Raw genomic sequence first — 27,528 nt, 5'->3', positions numbered from 1 at the left:
GAATGGTAGAATTAGTAACTACGATGTCATCTAGATAGACTAAAATATCAGTTAATCCATTATTAATCTCATTTATGAAAACGGGGTACCTTTATTTCAAATGTAAGTCGACTGTGCCCATAAAACCCGTGGGGACTATTTTTGTCAGTAGTTTCTTTTCTTCGTCAACAATTTCCATCTGTAAACCTATTGTCGAGAAGTATTTTTCGTCATCGAGTGCAGTGAAAGCGGTATTTAGTGTTGATAAGGGTATCGATTGTCTTTTAGTATACCATTCAGACCGGTGGAAAAATCTGCACATAATCTAACGCTAGCCGTTCTTTTTTTTTTTCTGCATTACTACCAATGGAGCAACATACTCTGGGTAAGTCGTTACGATCCCTTCTCTAGTGCAGCGAGAATATAGCACGAAACAAGTTCCAACTTCGTGAAGATGTCTCTTGCTTCGGATTTTAGTCGAAAGTGAACTTTTCCTTAAATGCGTTTGCTCAATTCAGAATTGGAAACTTACGAGTTTGTCTGTTTCAAGTTATTTACATTATTTTAAAGGCGATGCTTTGCCCTTGCAGCTGGATTTTAGGATATTTTCAACGATAGTTTTTGCTTTTTACAGCTGACAACCCTCCGAAACAAGCATATTGTCGGTAAAGACATAACAGACACTTCAATGGTACCCATTATATGGTTCGCAAAATATTCCGAGCAAGACTGGCTTATAAGTTCTATCAGTGGGGATTTCCCTATAGTGTTTCATGTGTCTTGTCCTAATCAATTTTCTTTGTTCTGTATGTCGATTCTTCTGTAGATCTTCATAGAAAATGTATCGTTATTATCTACGGATTAAATGTTTAGACAGCGGTTAGCCAGTGGCGATATCAGACACATTCAAACTTTCGCAGTAAGCTGTTTCAGCCCTGCGTTTAGGTATTTGCACCGTTTCACATATATTTTCGTAAAGTACCATTCTCTTTTATGGCCATATGTGTGGGAATGTTAACATAATTAATTTCCAGTGTGTATGCGATTGGAAGCTTTTTGTTGAAATGTGTTAGATTTCTATCGTGTGTATTATTCGAAAGTGGGGATTGTTCCCACAGGCCGCTTCGAAGGACATCAACACGACGACCAATTGTGACCACAAAGGCTATATCTTAATATAGTTTATCGTATCACCAAGACTTACTTGGGCTGGAAGTTGTAAGGGTATGTATGACCTATCCTGCTTGAATTACAAATCGTGGCAAGCATGCCTTCACATCTGGAATACCAGTTTTCAAACACAACTTCACTTGTGAAGTCATACGAGACTTCAGGAACTCTGTCATGAGGTCTTTGTGTAACGGAGCCCGTAGCTGTTGTTAATGGGCCGTTGGCAAAATCGGTTCCGTGGTCTGTGTACTCAGCATACACCTTTATGGAGGCACCGATTTAGGAGAGCTTCAAGGTTTCGAACATCAATCGTCACTGTAGTAACAAAGGCTCCTCGTCTAATCCGTAGTATCCAGACTAAGGCACTTTACTGCATGGTAGACTAAAAAAATATTTATCGGCTACTCATATATATATACGTCAATTTATGTGTTGAATATAATTTCCACGCTCTAATCAAAAATGTATTCTAAGGCTTCCGGGCTACATTTGCTACAACCTACAAAATGTTATCCAAGCTGAACTCGATCGACAAAAGGCAACAATTCTTGGAAAATCATTCAGTAACTTACAGTTCATTCCAGCGGCTCCCTTTATCCTTTTTTCTGAGCCAGTGGAGTAGTTTTCTTACTGAAAAAATATGAAGCTCGAACCTCCGCTTGGTTTAGCCGCGGAATTCTCAAGCTTTTATAGTTCGCGACATTCCTTAATCTCACAGCTAAATATAAGCATGTATGTGCCAATTTTAATTGTTTTTTTGCACGCTAGAAGTAAGTTACTGATTATTTGCCTCTGTTTATACAGGTATTCCTAATGCAATAAACTATTCCCGAAAAATTAACTGACTTTTGACGTTTAAACCCAACTCAATATATCTGCATTCTTGAGATACAGGCCGAAATATTACGTTTCATATCAATAATAATGACGATATGATTCTTCATGACAGATGGGGGGGGGGGGGGAGGAGGATTGGGGTATCCTTAAAACTAAACAACATTTACGTCACTCGAATGAGGTACTATTTCGCTCTGTTATTTTATGGGTATCCTTCTAGGGATCACTCTTTTATAAACGAGGCAAGAGTCTGCCTTAAACGTCAGTTCAGAGTTTTGGTCCGCGTGCATAGCAATCATCTATCCAAACACCTGTTCCCTAAGCTGTAGGTATGTTTACCCATCTGTAATGTAGAAATACGTGTGGTCTGTTAGGCGGAGGACGTAATGTAAAAAAAGAACACAAGTAACAGGCAAGCGAACGAACACGGAAGAACGGGCAACAGGTTTGAGCATGTGGGAATATGCAAAAGAGATCCACTGTCGGCAATCGGAAGCTACGAGCGTGGCCGATCCGGCAGGGACGGCTGAAATAACATTGTACGGGCTAGGCAAACAGACAGCTTTCTTCCATCACTCTCTTCTAAAACAGCAGCGCCACGAGTCAGTTTCGTTTTCGTTCTAGGCGCGCGAAGCATAGGCCAAGAGGGCCAAAAATGTTGTCGCGTTGTTGCCCGGGCTTCTATAAATAACAGGATTTTATTAGTGAGACCAAAGGGGCATTTAAACGGAAACGGAATTTATAAAATCGTTACAGGTGTTGGCTAATACACCGATACGTTGTTGGCAAGCGAGCAAAGAAGCGACGTGATCCTCTAAATTCGCGAACGTCACTCGACGTTTTCGCGACGTTCTAGGCCTTTAGACGGAACTAGGCGTTCTTGACTGTGCGACAATTCACAGGAACCCACGCATAGCAGAGTCATTCGTAGGCACGAGTTTGCCAAAGCAACCCAGAAATGTGTTTTTTGGAGTCAGTAATACTAGACGATGTCCCACAATAAAGTAATTAAACCTACATGTTCTGCCATCTAAAATGCCACGAACCTGTAGGTGATCTTCATATGGGGATGAAAGTCTGACAAAACATATTACAATGAAACAACCAATAGTCGATGGCAAATAGAACTCAAGTACGGAATGTTACCGAGACTAGCTTTGCCTTCCAAATGCAACTAAGCGACATGGCAAAATAATCCTGTTTTAATATGTAGGATGAGCCTGAACTTGCTGTGTTCGACTGTGTTTACTACGCTGTAATCATTAATCTAGTTTCTACTAGGTGCCCGGTGACTTTCAGTACAGCCGGTATATAGTCTCCGAGGATGCCTGCTAGCAAGTACTATTCTGTCTGTATTACTCCCAGCGGTTAAAAAGGACCATGGGCATCATTGAACTGGTCTGGCCTTATCGTTGAGTTTTGCGAGCTTGATCTAATTGTAGAAAATTAAAGAAACAACACAAGGGAATATATGATTGAGCTAACATTCAGTCGAATACTCCTATATATCATAGAATCAGTGGAATCAGATGTCAGATTGACCGTTACGTCACTACTCTGTGAGCTAGAAATAAACTACCGTCGGATCATACAAAGCCTTTCTTCGTGCTGTGTTAGTGGCTAGGAAGGAGAAGAAGAGGAAGACAGATGCGACAAAGGTCTACCAATATCACATTGGCCGCTAAGATTTTACCATGATCATTTCCTATTAACTCTACTTTGTACCGCAAAGGGTCCGAGAATGTATCTAGCAGCTTTGGTTAAGTTTGTGGAAATACGTCTCAGAACAATTAGAGAAACCTATATGGAATTCAGCTGATTATATTGGTTCGGTTACTTCGTCTCAGGTAAGATCCTTTGCTTTCAGATCTCCTTTGCAGAATGGTATTAGTGTCAAATCGCTGGCTATGTTGAAACTGCAGTGTTTTAGGATATATCTCAAGCAGATTTCTGGCCCTAACAGAAAATGTTTCGCGGTTTCGGGTATCCTGGCAGAACGTAAGTTAAAATATATTTAGATTTTCTCCAGATGCTAACTCCCAGACCATTCAACATCCCTGAATTAGCTCATTTCTTCTATTACGTTGTTGTCGAGCCACCAAGAACTCATGCTCGCCTGTACGGCGTTATGCCAGCTACATACATTTGATCCTTTAAACAACTATATTATTAAGCTTGTCCAGAATTAGCAAGGAGGAGGCCTATGTTGAAATGAAATTCAAAGCTCTTAGAAATTAAATACTACTAAAAATCGAAGGGATCAATTAAACTATGCTGCGCTAATGATTTAAGTATTATAGTTTTTTGGTCCTTTTTCCCTTTTCTCCAAAAATCCAGAGCTCAGTTCAGCCAATGCAATTTTATATGTGAGCTCTGCTCTGGAATCAGTTCCACTATTCAGTGATAACAGTAACGATATTTCGCTAATAAAAGAAAAGATTTGAATAAAAGCTTTGTTCAAATCGTATGAAGCTATTCTAGCTAAAACGGAGTGGCATTTTCCAGTCAATCTGTCTTTTATTGGCGATAGAAATGCGTCTAAACTTCAGTGCGTTGGCTGTTTATTGGCACAACCAAACAAGCCTATCACAGATGTAGCAAGATGTTAAAACATGTACATAATTATAATATTTTTCCTGTTTCAATCAGATTTTAACTCACCCGTTACAGGTAATGCAGGAGATCATGAATAATGGAGCCTGTTGAATAAAAATTAATTTCGGATCTGGCTGTACAGGTATGCATCATCCTAGCTATTATTAGCAACCGCACTATTTTGGCCATTAGTATATGTACATAAATGCTGAATGAGGTTGTTCTGGTGACATACTTCAGATCTAAGCACAGAATCAACATCCTGTACGACATCGCTCAAAATAGCGGGACCAACAGTAAGCACATTATCGAATGTACAGGATTTTATGACACCTTGTTTATGTCGGTAAGCTATACTTCAGTTCGGACTTCATCATCGTCCGAGCTAGAAGTAACAGAGGAAAAGCTCAATATAGTTAATGGATATCTGAGAACGAAAGAAATACTACTTAATGAATGAAAGTAAACCCACAACACAACGTGTTTATTAACAGCAGATTTAAGTTATTCCGCATGTACTGCGCCAAAATATCTTATCGATACTGGTAGGAAGGTTAAATCCTGGTTTAGTGCCGATCATCAATGAGTTCATGAGCTCCCGTTAAGTGACAGCTACGTTTTCTACCGTGGCAGAAGAAAATAAAAGCATACCCATTGTAGTTATTGAGAATGCTCGTAAGCTGTGACAGAGAGACAGAGAGAGAACTGTGAGGCAGTTACTCTGAATATCATCGATGGCTTCTTCATACTGTAACTGATGTGCTAACGTGTTTCAGATCCTGACACCTGCTGCTGTCTTCGCTTGGAGCGAGTCCATACTCCTAGTAATATCGTTTGCGTTCAAACTCATGACGACCCTGCTTTCATTTAGTGGCGTTCTCTGTCAAATGAGACTATATAACGGTGAGTGGCAAATACTTCAACTTGTCGCAGAATCCACTCAGCCTGCTTTTGCACTCCCTTTGCTAGACTTGTCGCTCACTTTCGGCTAGGGCTTAGTACACCTTTATCTGCTTGCGAGCCGTCGAATGTTTCAGTGAACTCTTTGACACCTCTCTATTAGCATTAATTAATGTAGGAGGAACTATAGGGCGATCAAAACGTACTGGAAATTTTCTGCTTAAGAACTATCTTGTTCCTCCTATCTACTACTCAGGACGCCAGTTACTATTGTCATTCCTCAGCAAGAAGGAAAGCCAAACTTTAAAAATATCTTAGAAATACTGAATGTCTTTGACGCTCTGTTTTATTATCGGTATGTCAAAGAAACAAGCGCGTCAAAGACTGTGGTGCTTTAGTGGCTACAAAGGAAAAAGACGATACTCATACAGAGAGAAAAAAAACACCGATTGATTTCTGCGGCTAGTTTGCATTAGTACTCGTCAGGTACCGTAACTTTCTGCATAACTGTCAAACATTTACACACAGAAAAAGTCCGCAATCGACGAGCTCTTACATAGCGCCGACCTTGAGGACTCAAAGTAAGGACCTACTTTTAAAAGGTATCGTTTTAGACTTCACCACAACCAGTCCTGAAGGGCCGACTTTTAAAGTATTAAACGCACGAGCTAACTTTGCTCTTCCCTAATTATATGTGGTTGTGTCAATAATTCTAATGATTTGGAGCAATCTCTGTATAGAAAAAGACATATGCTCATGACCTTAAAATGTACACTCGTGATGGCGATCGTGCCATTATTTACAACATTCAAAACGTTAGTGCAATGACGCTATAGACAAATAGTGCAGTATCGATAACACGCGTTGATCTCACACCCCATACGTGCTGGTAATCCTTGTCTACGTTTGTAGCTAATTATCGTCTGCAAAACGAGCTGACTCCTTGAGCTAACTTTTGGCCTTACAGACGCGACGTTGCCGTTGCTCTCCGTCTCCATTTCGGTACGTTTGTCTTACAAAAATGAGAAAAATTGCCTTATCATCAAATAGAACTGTAAAACTTCTTCATATTTTAAAAGGTGTTTTAACAAAGAAAAAAGTCATACCCAAGTCTGGCCACTTAAAAAAGTGCACTATCTGATCTTCTAGACTAAAAATATTAAAGGACCCTTTTATCAGATAAAAATTAAAAGTGAAGCAATATGATACAATTTGAGTGGCCTTATTCGTTTATTCACTGGGTCATGCGCTAACCAAAGTATTGATTTAGCGTATCGGAAATCAGACAGCTAAATTAAAAGGCCGTCTTTAAGAGTATTTTTTTGATTGTGTGCAAGCTATTAAGTTTGATATTTTGAAGAAGATTGTTGAGTACCATCAATACTACGTTGTGGATCAACAATGTTGAAGAGGATGATTTGGTTTTGAGCAATGCTGGGTCGTCGGGGGAGTTACTTGACAAACTTTCACCGTTACACGTTAAAGCAAATCAATGTTTCGTTAATGAAACGGAATCCATACATAAGTATAACATGTCAATTCGGGTGTACTGTTTAGGCGTTCTTTATACGGAGAATCAAATTATAGATGCAAAAGACAGTTTCAACCACATCTGATTCATAATAGAACTTTAGAATTTGACCTGTTCGTGGAGTGAAACATCCAAATTTTTATAGATAGCTACTTCTTATGTAACTTACTAGCCTGAATAGAATGCCGTGTTGTCAATGACTTTCAGAATTTTCAATGTGTCTATAATATTCACTATTTTCCAATACTCTTTAAGGTCATTGCCGTGTATTTTATATGTGATTCACATTTGTCGAAGCTGCACGTTTATGTCCTAGACATTGATCCTGAAGCACTCCGTATGGGTTCCTGGCTCGTGCGAAGACGGAATCAGTTATCTTGGTTATAAAGATTTGATCGGTGACACACGACCGGCACCCAGCAGTCACCCGAGAACTGATCCCTAGAGAGTCCATCATCTTAAAAAGAATGTGCTAGTCAACCTACCTATACTACATGCAGAGATATAGCTCAGTTGTGTGCGAAGGGTCAGTCGTGGCTCACTTTTAGGAGTTTCATACTGGTAGACCGTTTTTTTCTCGCAAGCCGTGTTGGTAGGGATCAGACAGTTTGTCTGAGGACAGGAAGTAGAAGCTGGCATTAAAGATGACCTTTGCTTTCATGAGACGTAATATGCAGCTTATGCAGCAGATATGGCTACGAACGCGACATCTCTTCGTCAACAGCCGTAACAGATTTGGGAAATAGTCGATGAACTTGCCGATTTCGAAACGGCGAGTATAGATAATAGACAAGATAATAGAACAATGAGAAAGTGCATCGCTTCCTGAAAAAAGATCGGCGATATGTTGTCTGGGGTTACGGTGCACGTGCGCTGAATCCAACCAGGTCTTGTACGGGTGATTTCGGGAGTAAGCTCAATGCCATTGAGGCATGCTTGGGTTTACGTAAGTATGTCGAAAATAGCTGCAGGACAATGGTTCAACTGCGTTTTTTCTCTAAGTTTGTATTGCCTAGTGCATGCATCATTCGGTGATCTGAAGCTGATGCGTCAGTTGACTGAAGCTTAGTTGTAACATGAGCGAAGAACTTATGTGAAAGCATAGAACCAGTGGCGCGGAGAGGCATCATAGCGCTCCTTCACAAAACTTCTGTGACAAAGGAAGCCGTTGTCAGTTTATGAGCTCCAAGTGTTAATACGGTAACGAATCGGAGGAGCCGCTAGCAATACATTGAATATATATTCTTTACTGACAATGAACTTAGCTCTGTTTGACAAGGTTCAATCAACAGTACGAAGATTTAAAACATTTGCAAGTACTACCGAATAACTGATTTGTACCTAATTATTGAGTTCATCACAGGACGTACGTATTCTAGTTTGGAGATCAGTTGAGGATCCAATATACGTATACTTCTTTATGCAATGCGTAAGCGTCCACTTATACGACTAAGCCAGCCCTTAGGAAAGACAATATAGGCCTCCGACAGAAAGGTAACTATTAGATGACGCCTTTGTAACCAAAACGATATTAATTATAGTGAAAATAGCATCGCTTTGTGGGCAATCAGAAAACAGCCTTTTTTGGCAAGGGAAGCGACGCTTAATACCAAATAATAGATATACGACAAACTCTGAAGCCGAAATTGAAAGTAATAGAACTCAGTCGTTGCTACTTAGAATGCCAGTCAATTATGGTGAGGTTTTCTCTTTGGTTCTTATAGTCTCAATTCCATCAGCTTAAACCGACCGAAATGGCTCTACGTACTCGACCTACGAAACGACAACAACGAATAGGAGGTGAAAGGAAGAAGCAAATAGAGGCTGAACCTTCCTAACATTAAGAGAGCTGATCTCATAACGTAGCGGTAGTAAGCTTTCTCTCAAGATTGGACACAAGCGTCTCCCAAGGGAGGTACTGGAAACTAGAAAAATGCATTACTGCTTGTCTGAGATAGAGCGATCTGTGTACCTTTCCATAAAAGCTTTTTGAAACTTTCGTAAGAACGTGCAGGCTATGCACAAGGAATGTCGGAACTTCCTCTGTTTTTTGTGAGTTACTTACGCGTGTCTAAATGAGGCCGTTGACTTCTACTATTGAAAGCATCTCTGAATGTTACCTCAGACGCTGAGCATTGTGCAGTATTTTGCTGACGTTCGCTTTGCATTGACGACCTGGCTTCTTCATGTGCGCCTCGGCCTCTCCCGGTACGAACTTCGTTTTAAAGGAGTGCATTGTCCGAATCCCTGCCGTAAACTTTTCGCAAACCCTCAATTCATGCAGAACGCCTGTCCACAATACTCTATGATCTCTATCATTGATCTTATGATTATATTAATAATGTGTTTGACTTTAGGTCTACGTAGTGTTGAAACGGTGCGTTCACTTAAAGTTACTCCAGCCGCCGTGCAATATGTTTTTCTTTAAAAATACTAACTATCATGGACAAAAAAACGAGGTTGAATGAACAGGCTACAAATAGGATTGAGTGGGCCGATCATAACATGTCCACAGACAGATGCTGTGGGTTTCTTAATAGTTTTAATTTGTATTTGTCGCCGAGGAACCAGTTCGATAGATTCAATTATTTAATATCTGCGTAAACAAATTAGAATTATTATATTCACAAATTTATAACCGAGACCACCATTGTAGATTATATATTAAGATGAACAGACTACGCACGCTACTTTGTTATCTCTGTCGTCTATCGCGCAGAAGGCGCAAGGCATCGATCGTCGGCCACCTATGCACTTAGCATTCATTCAATTTTATGAAAAGGTCCAATGCTCTCGGAAATTTTATACGGGTGTGAAACGTTAGATCTTACAGAAATTAAGACAGAAACTTCAGAGATTATACTAAGATTATTACCTTATAACATAACAAACGTAGTAGTAGCTGTTCGAGAAGAAAAACTTGGGCAGCTTCATCTGCAAACTCTTAAAGATACTGAATCAAAATGTCTAGGGTAGCGAAAAATAAGATCATCACTACAGGATTATCTATATCAGACTGATTCTAGCTTATCGATAAGATATGTATCTCGTTATTTACAAGATGTTCATTAGTCGATTTAAAAAACTAAAGAAGATATTATTGAGAGGTTACTCTAACAGCCAACTAAAGGTCAAACAAATCACATCATGACGCCACAATTTCGTATTTTAAAAATCTGATTACCTCCAGATCGAACGTTCGTTACGAAGCATCCTCTGTAGTAATTGATTCTTATAGTAAAGGTATTTTCATCCCTTGACGGTCCTAAAGTAGAACTCAACCTGGCAACGTTATAACCTGCCGATTTTCCGTGTGTAGGAGTCTTGCAACGCTTCAGTGGATTACGCAAGGATATTGTTGACTGTTAGACTGATATCACGGTTTTAAATTAAGTATATCTTATCGTTGCGCTCTTTTGTGCTTGACTGTGTTGGTCTGTTCCAGCCGGTAAGCACCGTTACCTTTTACCTCTATTCTATTATGTTACTTGGAGTCTCGGTAACAAATCAAGTGAGATTTTTATCAAATCAACACGGACCATTCGTGAGAATAATTATAGACGCTTTGTCTTATCGAAGTTGTTTGCTTTTGGCCAGAGGTTTATTTTGGTAGTATTTTTGTAAAGAAAACCGATTGCTAGTCATGTTCATGCAAGTTCAGCCACTATCGAATTGAACTCTATATTCATAGATAGGGCAGAAGCAAAGTTATATAGTAAGTTAACAAAGTTGGGCCGATAGTAGTCACCGTATTGTGTATCCAGAGCTTGTTAATACAATCGAATTAGTTTGTACCTAGAAAAAAGTTTGTCAAGTTATCGACTGGCCCCTTTCCATTGGCGATATCGAAAACTTTTTTAGCTAAAAAAAAAATAGCAGTAATTTTGCTTTTTAGCATCTGTCTCTTCTATGACAAACGTTTAGATATTAAACATTGCGTTTCCCGTACTGTTGAAAGACCGAAACTCGTATTGGGTAGAAAAAAAAAAAAAAAAAAGAAAAAAAAACTCGTTTCGCCGTGGACCTAACAAATTGTTTAATCTTTATTTTACGATTTTATTAACAAAGAGTGAAAACCGTTATAAGGTTAAGATGATTAAAATGATGATAAAGAAGAAAAACACATTAAGTGTGATATAATTTAGCTAAATCGTTAAAATAGCTACGATCGGAAGGCCGTAATTTTGTACAAATCTAGAAACGTTACTAGGACTAAATTTCGTAAAATAATGTACGAATCCGTTAAATATTCACAGCTAAAATACAAATTACTCTAATATGGAGCTAATTTTCAACTTTCCCAAGAGCCTCTTATTATTTCACAAACGAAATGATCGAGGAAAGCTTTTTCGGGTTAGATTATATTGAAAATATAGTTGATTTATTGGCAAGAAATGAGATCCTGCACTTGTACATACGAAATGCTGCTATTTAAACAAGAAAAAAACTATAATTCACTGTTGCAAAGGTTTAACTTGCATTTACGACACGAGATTTACTTAAAATGACAGCAGGAGTGACCTCTCATCCCAGACTGACCACTCATGAATTTACCGTAGTCGATACTAATGAAAAAAACTCTACCTTCTGGTTAGCGCAAGATTGGCAAAAAGAGAGTCTCATATTCTATGAAAGTTTCATCAAACTGACGCAATCAAACATTGTTTATATAATACGTAACATCCAGTCGTCGTCCATTCGTGCTTTGTTATTGTTAAAACTCGGCATGTGAGAGTTTCAGATCGGCCTGTTTATAATGATCATTGAATAACCAAATATCAAGTTATGCAACGGTCCTATTCCGGTTGATTAATTGCTATATTTTTGTTAGTTTGCTGACTGTTTTGTGATATCTAAATATGTATTGTTTATTTGAAATATTTAACAGGGCGTTTTCCTTTGTCCTCTTTTCCTTCTTACAGAGAATAACTGTCACTGCTAATGGTCTTTTTTACTCAGACTAACATGCTACTAAGGAACGGAGAAGAAAGAGCCGGCATACATTTAATAATCACACAAACAATAGCTTCCTTATCCTTATCCTTAAAGACGATCCTTAGCTTTTTTTAGCTAGCAGATCTTAACCTATGCAGGCTACCCAAACGGTTGCGCGGAAATATAGCCTACTGGAAAAATATGGCAGACATGTATATTACTAATATTATTACTCGACATATATTATTACCGCATGTGTAATTTTTGAAGTCCTAGGTTGTATATATATATATATATATATATATATATATGAGCCTTCACTTTTTAGTTAAAAAAAAAGCCCCAACTAAAAGGTCCTTTTTTTACTAGAAAGAGTTGTAATTATGATTTGAAAGGACGATGCTTTCAATGTAATTTACTGCCATTGGTCCAAAAGAAGCCTAATCGTGCAATGCGAAGCTGAGCTTTGAGTGTCTCAGGTATTTGAGTTTGTTCTAGACGTAAAAAAGGACAGAAAAAACACACACACACACTGTGTTTCAGAACCAAGTTTATCGCAATGTAATAATATAAATGTAATAAACTGATAAATAATTATCCAGACAAATGGGGTGAATTCTGAGTAATGGAGCATACATTTAGACATGATCGTTTTGTCTAAAGGATGCGTTACATCAATGATTGCGTCAAGATGCCTTTCAATGAATAGAACAGGAGCAAAAGTACGATGTTTCACTTTAACTTCATATAATGCTCTCCTGCTAAGCTGAGGTGTACTCTAGGGCCACTTAGTTATACCGGTTCGTCCGTGAAATTAGTATCGATGGCATCAGTTTTATATTATCGAAATACAATGGCCCTTTTACCTAACACTGGCCCATATAGCTCAATAATTTTTATACGACGTCACCTAATGTCAGTTCGCCGCTAAAGCAGTCATAGAGGCCCACGTTTTAAAATTTAGTCAAAAAAAGGTACGGTGACGGGAATCGGACCAAATTTCTGGCCCATGTACATCTAAAAGCTTGGTTTTACTAGCATCTTAATCTATGTTCGTTGTCTAATAAATATGAAACCGCTCGTATAGCCCCTGCAATAGCGCAGATTTAGTCTAATCAAAAAGTCGTTTGTTTTTCCTATAGATTGAACTCTTCCATAGTTTATCTAACTAGTCTAACTTTTTAAAATTAGTCACTTCTAGTGATTTCGATAAGAGTCAGCGGTCTAAAACCTATTAAAATCGCCTCCTCTAGCCCACAGATCTGGGCTTGGCATCTGTTATCAAAATGTTAATCTATTTGTGTGTTTGAATAGCGCAAAATTCTCCTCTTTGATGATAAAAAAAGGGTCATTGACCGTTTGCTGTGCTGACAATGTATTTCAATGACCTATCCTAGGAAGCAAACGGTTTCACCGTTATTTTCAACCTCACCTTTATCATTAAAAGATATATGTTCAGACATCGCACAATATACAGCAAGTAGACCGATTTTTGACTATAAGTGGGATTATCTCAGTGATCTGCATAGTTTAACGCGATTTGACGAGCTATTTGGTAATTGATGAAGTGTCTGATATCTTTACTGTAACATCTAATTCTTTTTTTTCGCTAGAAAAATTAGGATCTTATTGTGCCTTTACTATGAGACCTCTTTCAGGCATTAGAAACAAACTCTCGATGGTTAACTCTTGTCTCATACAACAGATCCTGCGAAATTAATTTAATTAAAAATTAAAATAAAATTAATTACCTATTTATACGTACTTCACATCATGAGCCTACGTACGCGAATAAAGTTAGTAGTGCATTCAACATGACACCCTTTGAAAGAAGTACTCCGGGATATAAAAACACGCACATATTAAAAATAATGATAATAATAATAATAACAATACTAGGCTGTTATAAGCAAATCGACAGACCTTGAATTTGAGGAAAATTGAAAAAAACTAACTCTGCTACTTCTAGCAGACGCACTTGTGCTGCTATATACTCGAGTCTTCTAGAAATTTGTAGGCCAAAACCAGGTGAGTTTGCTTCAGGAGACATTAGTTTAGAAGGCAAAACATTGTTTACTGCCCTACTTGTTGTTTCCTAAAGGTCACAGCGCTACGGAAACTCATCGTGGATTGGCACGACTTTAGGCAAGGGATCTTAAGCGAAAGCACAGTATGCGAATTGTGTAAACGTTTCAAGAATGGAGATTCGGAGGCTTCTTGCACCAAAGCTGACCTTAGAGTCTCAGGGCTGTGTCGGCCAAAACAGGCTTTTCACACGTAACGTGTTATAGAATTATAACTCATATATTGAAAAAACGGAAACTGAGTAAAAGGATCTCCCGTGAATTTAACCAGTTGGAAATGTGTATGATGTATTTCACGTGCAATTCTTAGAACTTTCATCATCAAAAAACCCGTCAGGAGCTTCGGTCACCGTGGGTGAGGCACAATTCAATCTTTACCGCTACCCTGAAAGGGACTAGGTGAAAGAGTGGCATCACCTGAGCTCGGTGGACGAATCGGGTAAGTTCGAACGTAACGTAATGAAAGTTCTTGCAACGGATATCAGAAGCATCTACTTCCCGAAAGTAAAACAATGAATACAGCCTGCTGCCTCGAGCTTTTCAAGAAACTCATGGATCGTCAGCACAACGGTAGAAAGCACATAGTCTGGTTTCTCGATAATAACCCCAGACCCTATGACCGTGCTTAAATGACTTTCTGGATTGAGGAAAAAGATGGTCGATTCAACTTGCTTGCCCGAATTACAGCCTTTCCATGTCTTAAAGAAAGCAGCTGGTAAGCAAGCATATCCCGCTATCAGCTTCTTCGAGAAGCAATAATAGTAATAATTTTTTACCAATAAATTTTCATGGGATCTTTGCTGAAGTGCCGCCTGGGCGGTTAAAACACCGACTTATCTAACTTATCGGTGTTTCTATTATCTGAACGCACGTATAAAGGCTCCTCAACATGTTCGTGTATACATAATTTACTCTACTTAATTAAGCGTCCAATAGAGACATTTGACCTTCATCTTATGCTTAGCATTACGTATTACACTTGATGTACAGACAATTTCAGCGAACACTATTAGATACCAAGCAGGCTTGGCGGAAGTACCTTTCTTCTGCAAAAAATCGTTGAGTACATTTGGGTTAATTCATCATAACTTAGTAAGTTACACTGTACATCTGCTACTGCAAAAATACCTGAAGAATATCACTCCATATTATCGTTAATAACAATAACAGAATCATGATATAATTCAATATAATGTACAGCTATATTAAGGATCCGCGAGTGCAGAATAGTGCCTTAAAAAGGTCAGATAATACAACCTTTATGACGTTTGACTTGTATGTTCCTCCGACAATTATGTATCCCAGTGAGAATATATCGACGTGCCGTTTATACGAGAGTGATTGACTTATGTGTGAAGTGTGAAAACGCCAGTAAGTTGAATGCGAATAATCTAGTTTTTAGCCGATGGCTTTAACTTCATTCAAACAGGCACAGTTGTAGTTTAACTTCGAACTTTTGGATGGAAGTTAACGCGCCAAAAGGACGTTCGGCAAGATGACTAGTGAGTGCAGTGCGCCGTTCAATGTACGTAAGTCTATCGATCGACCTGGTACTTTTCTGCATTAGTGAGATTTCATATATCTATTCGCATAGGCAGAAGCCCATCTAGAAGCTCATCCTTTACTTGTAGTGCCTTTCCAATCGGATTTTGTGTAAGACAGATTTTGTTTCCAAAAAAATGGTTCTTAGTTAGGTAACTACTTGAATTTTTTGCATTTGATTACTGATAAAGGCTAAAGATAAGAAGGAGTTGAACTAGGATCTTTTTAAATTTGTAGATGCAATGAGCATACCACAACGGTGCGCTGTCAATCACCAATAAATCAGCCATGATACGAGTTTTGTATTGTCGAAATCTAGTACAACCTGGCATAGTCAGATTGAATTGAACACAGCATAAGTAAGTAAAAGTGTCACAGAGAACGGATATTAAGCAATTAATGAGCCATAGAGGAGATCGCAGTGAGATTTGGACAATTTTCCTGAGTAGCTCGGCAGATTACGCTTCAGTCAGTGACATGGTTAAGCAGAACTTCAGAACGCAACTATCACAATTTAGGTCAGTGTTCGGTGAAGGTTATAGCATGTTTCCCGCAAGCCTTGAAGTCGATACGGTTTTTAGTGACAGTGCGGATTCGGCAAACGAAGAGGCCCGCGCTTCATTAAACACACCGATAGACGCACCCTTCAAAAGATACAAATGCCACAGGAATATAACATTTTAAAGATATGCATTCCAAAAAGCGGGCCAAAGAGATGCAGAAACGGTAAGAGTTCAGATAATGCAGCAGTCAAAGAGGTTCACAGATAAGGACTGTGAAAAAGTGATGCCCCGGGGATAAACTGACCTTAGGACCGGGTTTAGCGATGGCCAGAGCGACATTTTTTTGTAAAGAGGACGACAAGGACATTAACAGTAGTACTAGGTAGTATTAACACACACTGGAAATATATAAGGAAAACGTGCGTGCATTATCGGTAATCAAACGCAGCTGATAAAGACTAAGCCGCGCCGAGGACCAGGTAGATGATCATGTTGCAGTACGACAGGACAGAGGAAGACACCGCACAAAGAGCCGAGAAGTATGAAACAAGCCGCAAGGAACAACCCACATCGAAATCGTAGGCGTTCACACGTCTCGCAGAGATGCCCAGCCATGGGTCAAACATGCAGTAAATGCAAAAAACAGGATCATCTTGGCCTATGCGCATGTCAAAAGAGAAGTATAATGTCAGGTTATTATGAAATTAAAATTCAGACTGTGATGGATTTGAGTCCGACAGACTTTCTATGTTGAAATGATCAACAAGAAGCCAAAACCAAAGCTCTACGTCATGCTACACACCGGAAGTAAACAGAAGATGGTTATTTTGGCATTCGTTGACACAAGAAACGTCATGGGACACACCTTTTGACGCCTCCCGTGCCCCAACAATACCCTTCAATTGAATTAGAAGGATCGATCACTGTTTAAAATGTATGACCACTCACGAATAATCACGATAGAACTGATCACAGTACCGGACACGGAATAAGAGAAGTCATGAAGGCGACCAAATTTCAATGAAAAAACAAAAATGTTGCTCTTGGCGAATGCGTGCCTTGAAATGGAGTTGTTATTGCGAGGATCGCGAGAAGTTAAAAACGTAAACGTGGTTGAGCAAAACAAGAACCGCCTGGAAACTCTCATTAAGTTCTTCAGAATTACGGCCAGTTGCCACACCAACTCAAAATCAACGTCAAGGTAAACACCAGGGTAGCCCAATAATCCGCACGGGCCTTACCCATTGCTTTTGTGCGAAATGTCCCCAATCGAGTCAAGAAGCCGAAAGAGCTGGACCATCAGTGGGCGTCGAATATCATCACTGTTCATTGACCTAGACCTAGGTTAATAATTATTTTAAACCCATGCCCACTAAACAAAGCGATATACAAATAATGGTATTCCACGTCCATGCTGAACGACACGTCTATGCAGTGAAAAATATAACGTTCCGCACGGATTACGAGCCATTGCAAAGCTTACTTTCGAAACCTTCCAACTGTTGCCCGAAACGACCTTGACGGACTTTATAATGTATAATATAAGGGTGATATACGTACCTGGAAAGATAGGTCTCACTGCTGCTCTGTTGACTTAACACTCCCTATAGGTGGTTAAAGGAGGAAATAGGTAATACCGAACAATGTGAACACAATAAGATTTCAGACTCGCTGCTGGAACAGGTGAAAGGAAAAAAGCATAGAGCCTAATAGGGTCGAAACGCTGTGCAGCACAATTGGCCAAGCAGGAAAAAAATGTCTGCATGAAAGTTCCAATTCGCCGAGATATACGCGATGGACTAATCTTTAACGATGACGTGGCCTGTCGAGGTTCAGTAATAGTGATTCTGCCAAAGCGTCGTGCACGAAAATCGCATCCGGCATACAATGGCATGTCGCCATCTGGCATAGTTAGCGATGATTTGACCCGCTGATTGACTTGCCGCACAGCCTGCCAAAGTTACGGAGTAGGACAACAAGCTGAATCCTATTTGAATAGGTTCATCTTATAGCGGTCGTGGCGAATTATACGCACAGACGTTTTCGCATCGAAGGACGCAGCTAGTCATTTTATATAAGTATCGTGATTATTTTCAATCGGAACTTTGCAAAGTATCGATGGTGAAGGAGGCAAGTGTTCATTTCGGAAGATATAGAGGATCGAAGACAATTTCTGACCCAAGATATACGGCAAAAGATCTTTGCTCGAGCGGGCTCGTCACACACACTGTGAATGCACCTCAGCATCGTTAATATAATAAGAAAGTTGAAAGTGCCATCGACATTGCCTAGTGAATAGTTTAACACAGAGCATCTGACTGAATATAGTACTATCAGAATAATGAACTGGACAGCAGATGGATGGCTTCTTGCCAACAGGATGGTTTGTGGACGCACGTCAGCCATATCGTTACCATAAACACAGAACAGCAAGTCAAAAGTAAGTCACAGAAGCCATATGTAAGAAACGATATAGTCACACATAGAACATGTTGCATCGTGATTTCTACTCTGTTCGCCAAAAGTAACAAATGAATAATTCCTAATTGCTCTATGTATAACACATGCCTGTTTCAGTGATAGCACATCATCGCAGAACTATCACATCTAGACAAACCAAGTACATGTGAAATGCAGACGGAAATAACAGTACGCCCCCTAGAAACTACAGCGGTTTAGCAAACGGCAACGTCAGCTCGGTTGTGGTTGAGAATCCATAAAGCACAAAACAAATATCGTAAGACTCATCAGCCGCCAGAGGTCTGCTCCACTTAAGGCACGCAGAACACTGATGTCATCATTTTGGACACTCGTAGAGCGTAGACAACCATGGCAACAAACATGGCGGTCGCCGGTTAATCGAAACACTCGACCCAAGCCAGCGCTATGAGATAACGTTCCCGCACCCTATGCTTCAATGCGATCCACGCCTTTACGTCTCAGACTTAAGCGTAACGCGACCTCTGAATCATGGCGCAACGCTCGAAAAATCCGCAGCAGACGTATGGCGACCACGGTCTGAGCCAAAAGAAACTGGCGGATCGAAGGCTGCCCTTGGGAAAACGCAGTGCCTGTGGCGTCCGGAAAGCAGGTATCGCCTATACATCCAGCTGCATCAGCACAGAGGAAGCCGGCTTAGAAGAAACGGCCGAGAACCAAATCAAACCGATTGGGCGTAGCTACGATGAAAGATCGAAAATCAGAGAAGATTAAAACATACAAACATATTTGAATAGTGATGCTATAACGGCAATCTAACGAAGAAAGAAAATATTGTACTGTATGGTGGTGATATTTTTAAGAACAATCAATTAAATAATTTATTTAGGATCGTACACAAAAATGATAGCACAGCTGCAGTCGTCTGACGGAGTTTTACCTTGAGACGTCTTGGCCAAATCTATAACATGGACGATTCTCTTTCCGTCGGGGTTAAAATGCTGTCTAAGTAATTCGGGGTAGATGCGACTTGTGCAATGAATCTTCGTTAGCCTAGAATACGGCTCAAAAGTGGTCGGTTAAATTTAAAAACGGAACTTCTGACCTACAGACTCGAAGTTCACTTGACTTGTCCGAGTTCAACGAAGATCAATTTGATTTGAGCTAGTTTCAACATTGTCGTTATAAGAAATAGGATTATTTGGCTTCTTTTTTCGCTAGTAACGCCTACGATAACGAAAGCTGTCATCTTCAGAGCGCTTGGGACCCTTGCACAAAAACGCAACTTTATTTCGAATTTTGAGAACTAGTTACGTTAATATATATATGTATACATATATGTATATATGGACACACACATATATATATTATTGTATTAACGTATCTAATAGACCGAGGAAACTCAGCTAACGTTTACTGTCCAAAGGCTCCGATATATTTCTAACAAGCTATTCATCTGTGGATATCTCATTTTGTGTACAGATTAACAATAAACAGTTCAGTTTATTATTATTATTATTTAGAAACAATAGTTCAACCCTCAGGAAGGGTTTTACTCAAGCTTCATTTCGGTTCACCTACACAATCGGAGTATCGATCATGATTTGGCCGTACCCACTCACACTTCAACCGCACTACTCTACTGACGGATGTCGTGCTTTACAAGAAGGGTACGCGCGGAACATAGTATGCCTAAAGGTACATGTTTATGTCTGCTGCGGTACGTACCGTATTGAGTTTAAACCAAGTGGGCGTCAGTAGGGTATCCGCAGCACCGGAGTGAGATCCTAATCGCCGTACTTGTAGCAATTTTCTATTGACTTATTGTAAAAACACAGAATTCTATAAGGTCTTCTTAAATGAGCCTTATCTAAGGCTTGGACTGCCTATAGGTGAGAGCGATCCGAACGTGGAAAGCTGTCACAATTGCACATATGAATATTTTTTACAGATAAAACATCGCCGGGACTTCAACATACGTTCTATAATTGTCTAGCTTGCCGCTTCGGATCTCGCAAAGTACGGTTGTATAATACGGTAGGACTTAGAATTAAAAATGCTCTCTTCCTACACCCTGCATATACGCGGAATGAAGGAAGCACCATGACAAATAACGGACTAGGCCAAACGAAATCGATCGATGCCGCTTTCGTATGTAGCGTTACAGTATATGGTAAAAAAAAATACCCTTTGGGTATCATCGTCTGTTCCTAAATTTGAAAGCCATCAGTTAGACGGTATGATTTTCACATTGTAGCTCTCATACTGATTGAAAAAGGCGCGAATTTCACGATTATTAAGATAGAATATTAAATTAAAAATTAAAGTAGATTAAAACTACCAGCTTCCTTAATGCTCCATTTATTCGTTTAAATATGTAACAGTGTAAATGTGGTTCGTAAACGAACCCTATAGAAACGGTCATTTCTACACAACTGTAGTTTCAAACGAACCAATGTCTATATAGTTATTAGCCGAGTTGAAACATGTCAAATGTATGTTGAATTGCCACTGGTTATCTAATATCGTCTATAATACATTGGTAAAGCTCGAGGAATCTTGAGTAGTCGATTGAAGTTCTGTTTGTCAATGGTACCGTCCTGCATTGAACTGTTCTGCGTCGCTAAACATATGACCATCTGTCTGCCGCCAGCTGCCACATATCAGAGTATATATGGAACCATATATATATATATAACTTCCCAATATCACAGTTTACATACAAGCATACGAATAACTGATATCAAACTAGAAGTGATGTTTTAGCGGTTTTTTTGTTATTAAACCAGCGCCGTGTAATGGGATTACTGATTTACACTCGGTGCAAGCTATCGGAATGAAGAACTAGTTGCTGTGCACATTGTCCTCTCAGATCGGTCGAACTATTTCTTCCAGTTACCTCTTCGTTTTAAACACGACAAGATTTCCTTTTACCTACGTGTCTTCTGAGCCCCTTAGACGTAGCCAATGACCTGGTAAGACATCTCGGGGGAACTCGCGATACAAACACTCGAAGAAAAACAGATAGCGTTCGCCTCACGAGTTAAACTGATTGACTTCTATAAGGCACAGTTAGCTTTTGGCGGATCTGCACTGTGACAGTAAGATAAACCCTTCATTCTAATCCAGCTGACTTTCAATAAAAAGATAAAATACCGTAGTCTCGCCTTTCGAAATTCCATCGAACAATAAGGATTATAGGTCACATAACCAGTAATACAATTACTACGAGAGACCTTTCATGCAGGGAACACTTTGACGAAAGTGGTTGAAGACAGGTCTATGCGAAGGCGTTCGAAATAGCCACCGACGGTTTATAGCAAATGTAACAATGACACGGTAAAAACAGCTGCACAATGTATTTGACGATGCAGACAGTTGTTTGTTTAGCTGGAACCATTTGGACGCTGTCGCTGAAACTCGCTTCCAACCACTCTCACAAACGTTTTTATATATGTTACACCTATATCCGTCTATTTCAGGTCCGAATAGCGGTAGAACTTGTTCCGTAATTAAATTCACTTCAACTGTGGCTTGCGGAATTGACAAATTAGTGTAGAAACTACACTTCTTTTAGGCTTACTGCACGCGCTAAAGGTCTTGGATCCACCTCAGTATCCAATATAGTTGGCATTTTAAGAGCGTATGAATATATGAAACTACTAATCTAGTTCAAAACCAAGTCCTTATTCAGGCCACTACGGTATTTATGGAACAAACAATGTAGAAGATAACTCGTTCAGATTTAGACAGTTCGATTTCATCATTTTGCTAACATAAGCCCAATATTGCTACTTTAACGCTCTGAAATAATTTGTACTTGATTGTTTGTATTTATACAGCAAACCTTAATAACACAATTAACAAAAGTATTAGTGAGATCATTTTCCGCCGAAAAACATCTTGCGGCACCCGTTTCTTTATTGCACGAATCTCAGTTGCCTGACGTTTGTTGTAGAAAAAATTTGCGCGGGTTTTTTCGAAGATTTCTTTTTTCGCACCCTCTCACTTGATAGTAAACTGTTTAATAGAATGTGCTTTCTTTTCTGTACGACCGTGCTGTGATAGTATTGTGTTGTTAGTGCAATTTCAACTCGTAAGAACTCCTTGAAAGTAGATGTTCCCTCTTTTGCAGTACGATGCATGTTGTCGAAATTGGAACGCTGTTGAATCAGCTTAGGATATTGGCCCCGTGTATGGTAACGATACTAATGCTAGAAAGACTGTTCAGTAGTGGTCTAGCAAGCTTGAAAACGGCAACTGGGAACTAGCGAACGCCTCCATTACGGACGAGCGGCCCTCTTGAAAAAAGAAGGCCGGCAAGCAACTCGAGGATTGGCTGAAAAGACAGGCTGCAGCCACACGACTCGCGCTCACTACCTCATAAGCTCTGATATCGAGCAGTGGGTTACGGCTGAACGCTGAACCTCCAAATCCTACCTTGTACCCAGCGTCGCATTGTTTTTCCGGTATCTTACGATACTGTGTAGTCCACTTAAGTACTAGATTATTTGTTACGTTAACATTATACTACGATTTGCTATAAACAAACACAAATATACAGCTAAGTAATTTCTACACGGGTCAATATAGTCTTCCATAAGTGTAGTAGAAAAGTCTTCCCCACTTAGACACACCGGTCTGGTAATCATGCTAATAACTGACGGATATCTTCAATAAAACCAAATGCGCGGCTGTCCACATGCCGACTCACAGACTATGATCGAACTCTAGGAAATTACCGATTATTCCAAAAGTGTGTGTGTCCAGCACTGATTTTATAAGTTGGACCATATATATATCTGGGTCATTTATACCGTTAATACCGTACTCGCTTATCAGTTTCGTCTTCGCCTCATAGAACCCTAGCATGAAACATGGAGGCTACCAGGCTATCGACTTTCAATGCTTGCCATTGTTGCATCCCTCCATACGTCAGTAGGTTGCTTTTTGACAAGCTATGTGATTTTTGCATCAACGCATTGCCCTTACAAGGACATAAAATCCTCTGTTTAACGTATTTCCGAGAAGTTCATCAAGACTTATCTTACGAATATACGTCCGCACAATTACCTCGGCGTTTGCCGAAAACTATAAGTGAAAATAGCAACATTCAAAGTAGCATTTTCTTAATGCGATAAGATCCACAATGGCGCTGATTTATCGAATATTTCAATGGAAGACAGGACACACAGCGTAGAGGAATTCTGAATCAAACCGTCCGCCAACATCTAAAACACGTAAACCCATTTGTGCGTGCTAATATTATACTGTTTTGTATCGAACTGCTGAACGATTGCGGTGTTTTGGGGGAAAAGGGTCAGTACTTATTACACACAGGACCGAGTGGCTCGTTTTCTTCACGATACCTGAAACATGAATTCGATGAAAATACGATAGCAAAAAACCAGCCTTGATCTTCCCCCTGCAGCCTAGTGCTTTTCGTGTTGTGCATGTAGACCTACTGAGTTTACTGAGCTAGAACGACTGGAAATTTACATCTCGACTACCGCATTTGTGAGGAAGTAGTTTTTGCGCGATAAGCGAATTTCTATGTAGCTAGCTCCATTGACTCCAGTACCATATATGGGTGGCATTCGCCGTCAGCGTAGTATAGAGCGTCAAGGTACGTCGTCTTAGGCTGTCTTAATAATGCCTTTGTTTATTTCTTTGACTGATCAAATGCTAGCTCTGTCTCTACCTCTTCACTATAAAGGCCACTATATTTATTTTACCAGCCTTCTATATTCAAAATGCGGACAGATTTGAATTTGCATATTGTATAGCAAATAGTATTTTAGAAAACAGGTAGCAGGAATTGGAAGTCTAACTAGTATTTCCAGTAATCTTTTATGACCGCTTATCATAACTTTGTTATGATATGATATCAAAAATAGGTAAGTAAACTTCCACCCTGTCTTTAGTTCTCCCTCCTATTATACAGCCCAGTAGAATAAGCGCAAAGTTATTATAGTTAATATATACTATTGTCCCACAATCCCACAAAATCTTGACACGGACGGTGTTGCACTTGTTTGTGTACTGCGTATATACAAGCAATTAAATCGTTCGACTTAAACGGGAAGCTTATGTCAGACCAATCAGTAAAATCTCAATTGCCAGTTAATGAATTTTAGATACTAGAACATCAACGCTCATTATTAGCATAAATCTAAGTTCTAAAGTTTCTACGAAGGCAAATGGTAGGACTTGATTTCTGAATTGAGCAGTTTTTTTCACAAACAGGCCCTCTAACATGGCCGTTCGAAAAACTGCGCGCGCCTCTGCAATAGTATTGGCGAATAGATCTGGATAGCTTATCATCGTTTGGGGCAGGCCTATTTTTACGGTAGCCCCAAAGCTTCGCTATCGCACGATCGAGCCAGCGAATTATAGTTCGGTAGAGAGGATCAGCTAACAGCTCCCAAAGAAAATGCCGCAAATAAATATGCGGACTGTTGTTTTCATTTATATTAAAGGTCGATTGATATCGACGTAAAGATGGAGGACGGAGGTGAACTCGATCGAGCGAATGGCGGTCACGATAGAAAGCTCATTACTTTATCCTTCGATGCACAAATTAATAGAAAAATAAAAACAGAAATAATGGATTGTTAAAAATTACGAGATTGAAGTTTTAGGGTTCTAAATAGATGAGAAGTTTATCTAAACTGTCATGTCATAAGACCTTTTGTTAGAAGATTAGAACTATTGTTCTGGCTTACTGTTCATCTGAAGATAATATACGGTCTAAAAAAAATCGCCTTTCTTCTATCAAAGACCTCATTTTAGCTAGAATAAACACACTGCTGTGAAGATGTGAAGACGCACGGGATCCATCATTTTAAAGAAACTTCGACTATTTTCATTGGAACCAACTTCCAAAAGTTCGCCTGAAATTACAAATAAATAGCTGTTTATTATTACGAATAAAAATTCTGCTGACTGTTTTTTTGTTAAATATATACTTAAGTGTTATGTATGTGACCAAAGGTACCCTTGCAGTGAGCCACTAAGGCTATTTACACGAGAAAGGCATCGGCCGTACTTTGCTACATTTCAACAATTAAATAGCAGAATTCTCAGACAAGTTTTTGCGGTGATGCGTTATGTTGTGTCCGAGACAATTTTGCCTAGCCAAAATGGCGCAGCCTAAACTTCTGAAGTTATCGTTGGTGATCGCTTTTAGGCGTTCTAATTAATCAATACGCTTTACTAGGTAGAAATAAACAATCGATAGTTGGCTTGGGCGATGGGTATGTTACATGTTAGCTAACTCTAGTTAATACGTAGTTAGAGAGTTACTTGTAACTTGCTAACGTATTTTTGGCGTGTAAAAGGAGATTTCAGTAAAGTTTCCAAATTAGAAAAAATAAATTATATTCTTAAAAATTAAATGCATAGTAGTCATAGAAATTCGTAATTAAACCTATGAATTCTCAAATCGCAAAAAAGATGTCTGTGTAAACATCCTCACAAAAGCAAAGCAAAGCAAACGTAACATAACTTATTGTAAATAGAATTATATTAAATATTTTAATATAATAATAATTATATTCAAATTTACCCACTATATAAATGTGCAGCAAGAGTTAATTAAAAGGCGTTATATATGCAATACCGACGTCGCGGTCAGACAAAATGACACGATGTTTACTTTGCTCGGTTGGAACATCCGGACCTTCGGATAGCAGTAACTGACAGACGTTCACTGTCGCCATCTAACAGTCCTCAATCAGATCATTACCTGAATTCACGAGCGCGCTTCGTTTCATGCAGTGAGCTAAAAATTATAATAAAATATTTTCTTTCTTATTACTAAATTGCCCAACAATTTTCGTGTCTATTACCCTACAGTTTCGATCGCGTTGCTATCGAATAAACGATAAAGACACAAACATTTTCAGTGGTTGTTTACATTTGTGCATGCTGTGCACAGCGTCCGATGGCTGAAATCGTGCACCGCACGAAAGGACAATGAGCACGTACCTTTACTAACGAGAGAATCCTAAACTTTTCCCTTCGTTCATGAATCGACATAACCACGACAATGAGAAATGTTTAAGGACTATGAATTTACTCGAAGCGTCTATAGAACTTGCTGTTTTAAGCACCTCTATCCAGGCTACTCCTATGGCAGTTTTTGTAGGGCAAGATCGTCGTAGGCTGTGTTCGTAGGCGTAGTCGTCCGCAAGTAATTCTAGTAATGCGTCTTCCAACTGCAAATTGAAGGACTCCTATTTAAGGACTGACTGCCAGATAGGAGCAGGACAGCTAAGAAACGGCTCATCTGGCTCTACAACAGTGTCAACAAGATTTGAAGATTCAGACTAGAATGGAAAGTACTTCATCGGTTAGCGCTCCTAACTAAAGGGTTTGCAAGCGTCTTCTGCTACAGAACGTAAATGAAAACCATCACTCACAATCAAATCTGGCACGGTATAATGACTGTTTTAGTTGGGTAGTATGGGTATAGTTCTGAGTTCTCTCTTCGAATTGACATTTGAAAATGACTAAACCTAGCATTTTGAACTGTATCCTTAAAGCTCGCCAAGCTTGCTACATACATTCAGTGACCCTTTTATTCCTAAAGCAAATGGGAAACAAACTATTCATTTCACTGCGTGCCTTATGCCACGGTATAAATTCAGCTGTAAATCTAATAAAAGTTCAATGTGGAGTAATATTAACGATGCCCTTACTGCCGAATACTTTCAGCACACTAAGTGCTCTGTGCATTAAAGGATATATTCACAGGGATTTTCCGCTATTAGCGTCTCTTGCCGGGTATACGTTGATTGGGTTTGGTTGTCTTCTAAGACGTTAACCGTAAATTGAAAATTTGCCAACCTTGACGCACACGTATTCTGTACATTCTAGCTCAAACGGGAAAAACAAACGAAAACCGGTTCCCTTTCTTTCTGGCCCAAAAGACCAGTGGCGAAGGGCCACAAGGGTCTATAATGCCGTTTGCCACTGACTCCATCCTTCGCTTTGGATACTTGCCGTGACG

General features: G+C 39.4%; 1 long non-coding RNA gene across 1 annotated transcript; it reads left to right on the top strand.

Moving 5' to 3' along the window:
- The first annotated feature begins 3,374 nt into the window (after positions 1 to 3,374).
- On the top strand, positions 3,375 to 5,472 carry LOC147757088 (uncharacterized). The gene is made up of 3 exons (XR_015325117.1): positions 3,375 to 3,984; positions 4,657 to 4,723; positions 5,358 to 5,472. It is a non-coding gene; the product is annotated as an uncharacterized LOC147757088 (long non-coding RNA).
- Positions 5,473 to 27,528: the final 22,056 nt, after the last annotated feature.

Source organism: Varroa destructor, unplaced genomic scaffold (assembly GCF_002443255.2).
Source record: "Varroa destructor unplaced genomic scaffold, Vdes_3.0 BEIS01000003.1, whole genome shotgun sequence".
NCBI classification, from domain to species: Eukaryota; Metazoa; Arthropoda; class Arachnida; order Mesostigmata; family Varroidae; genus Varroa; species Varroa destructor.
Note: the sequence above shows the minus strand (reverse complement) of the source record. Positions and strands in the feature narration are given on the sequence as shown.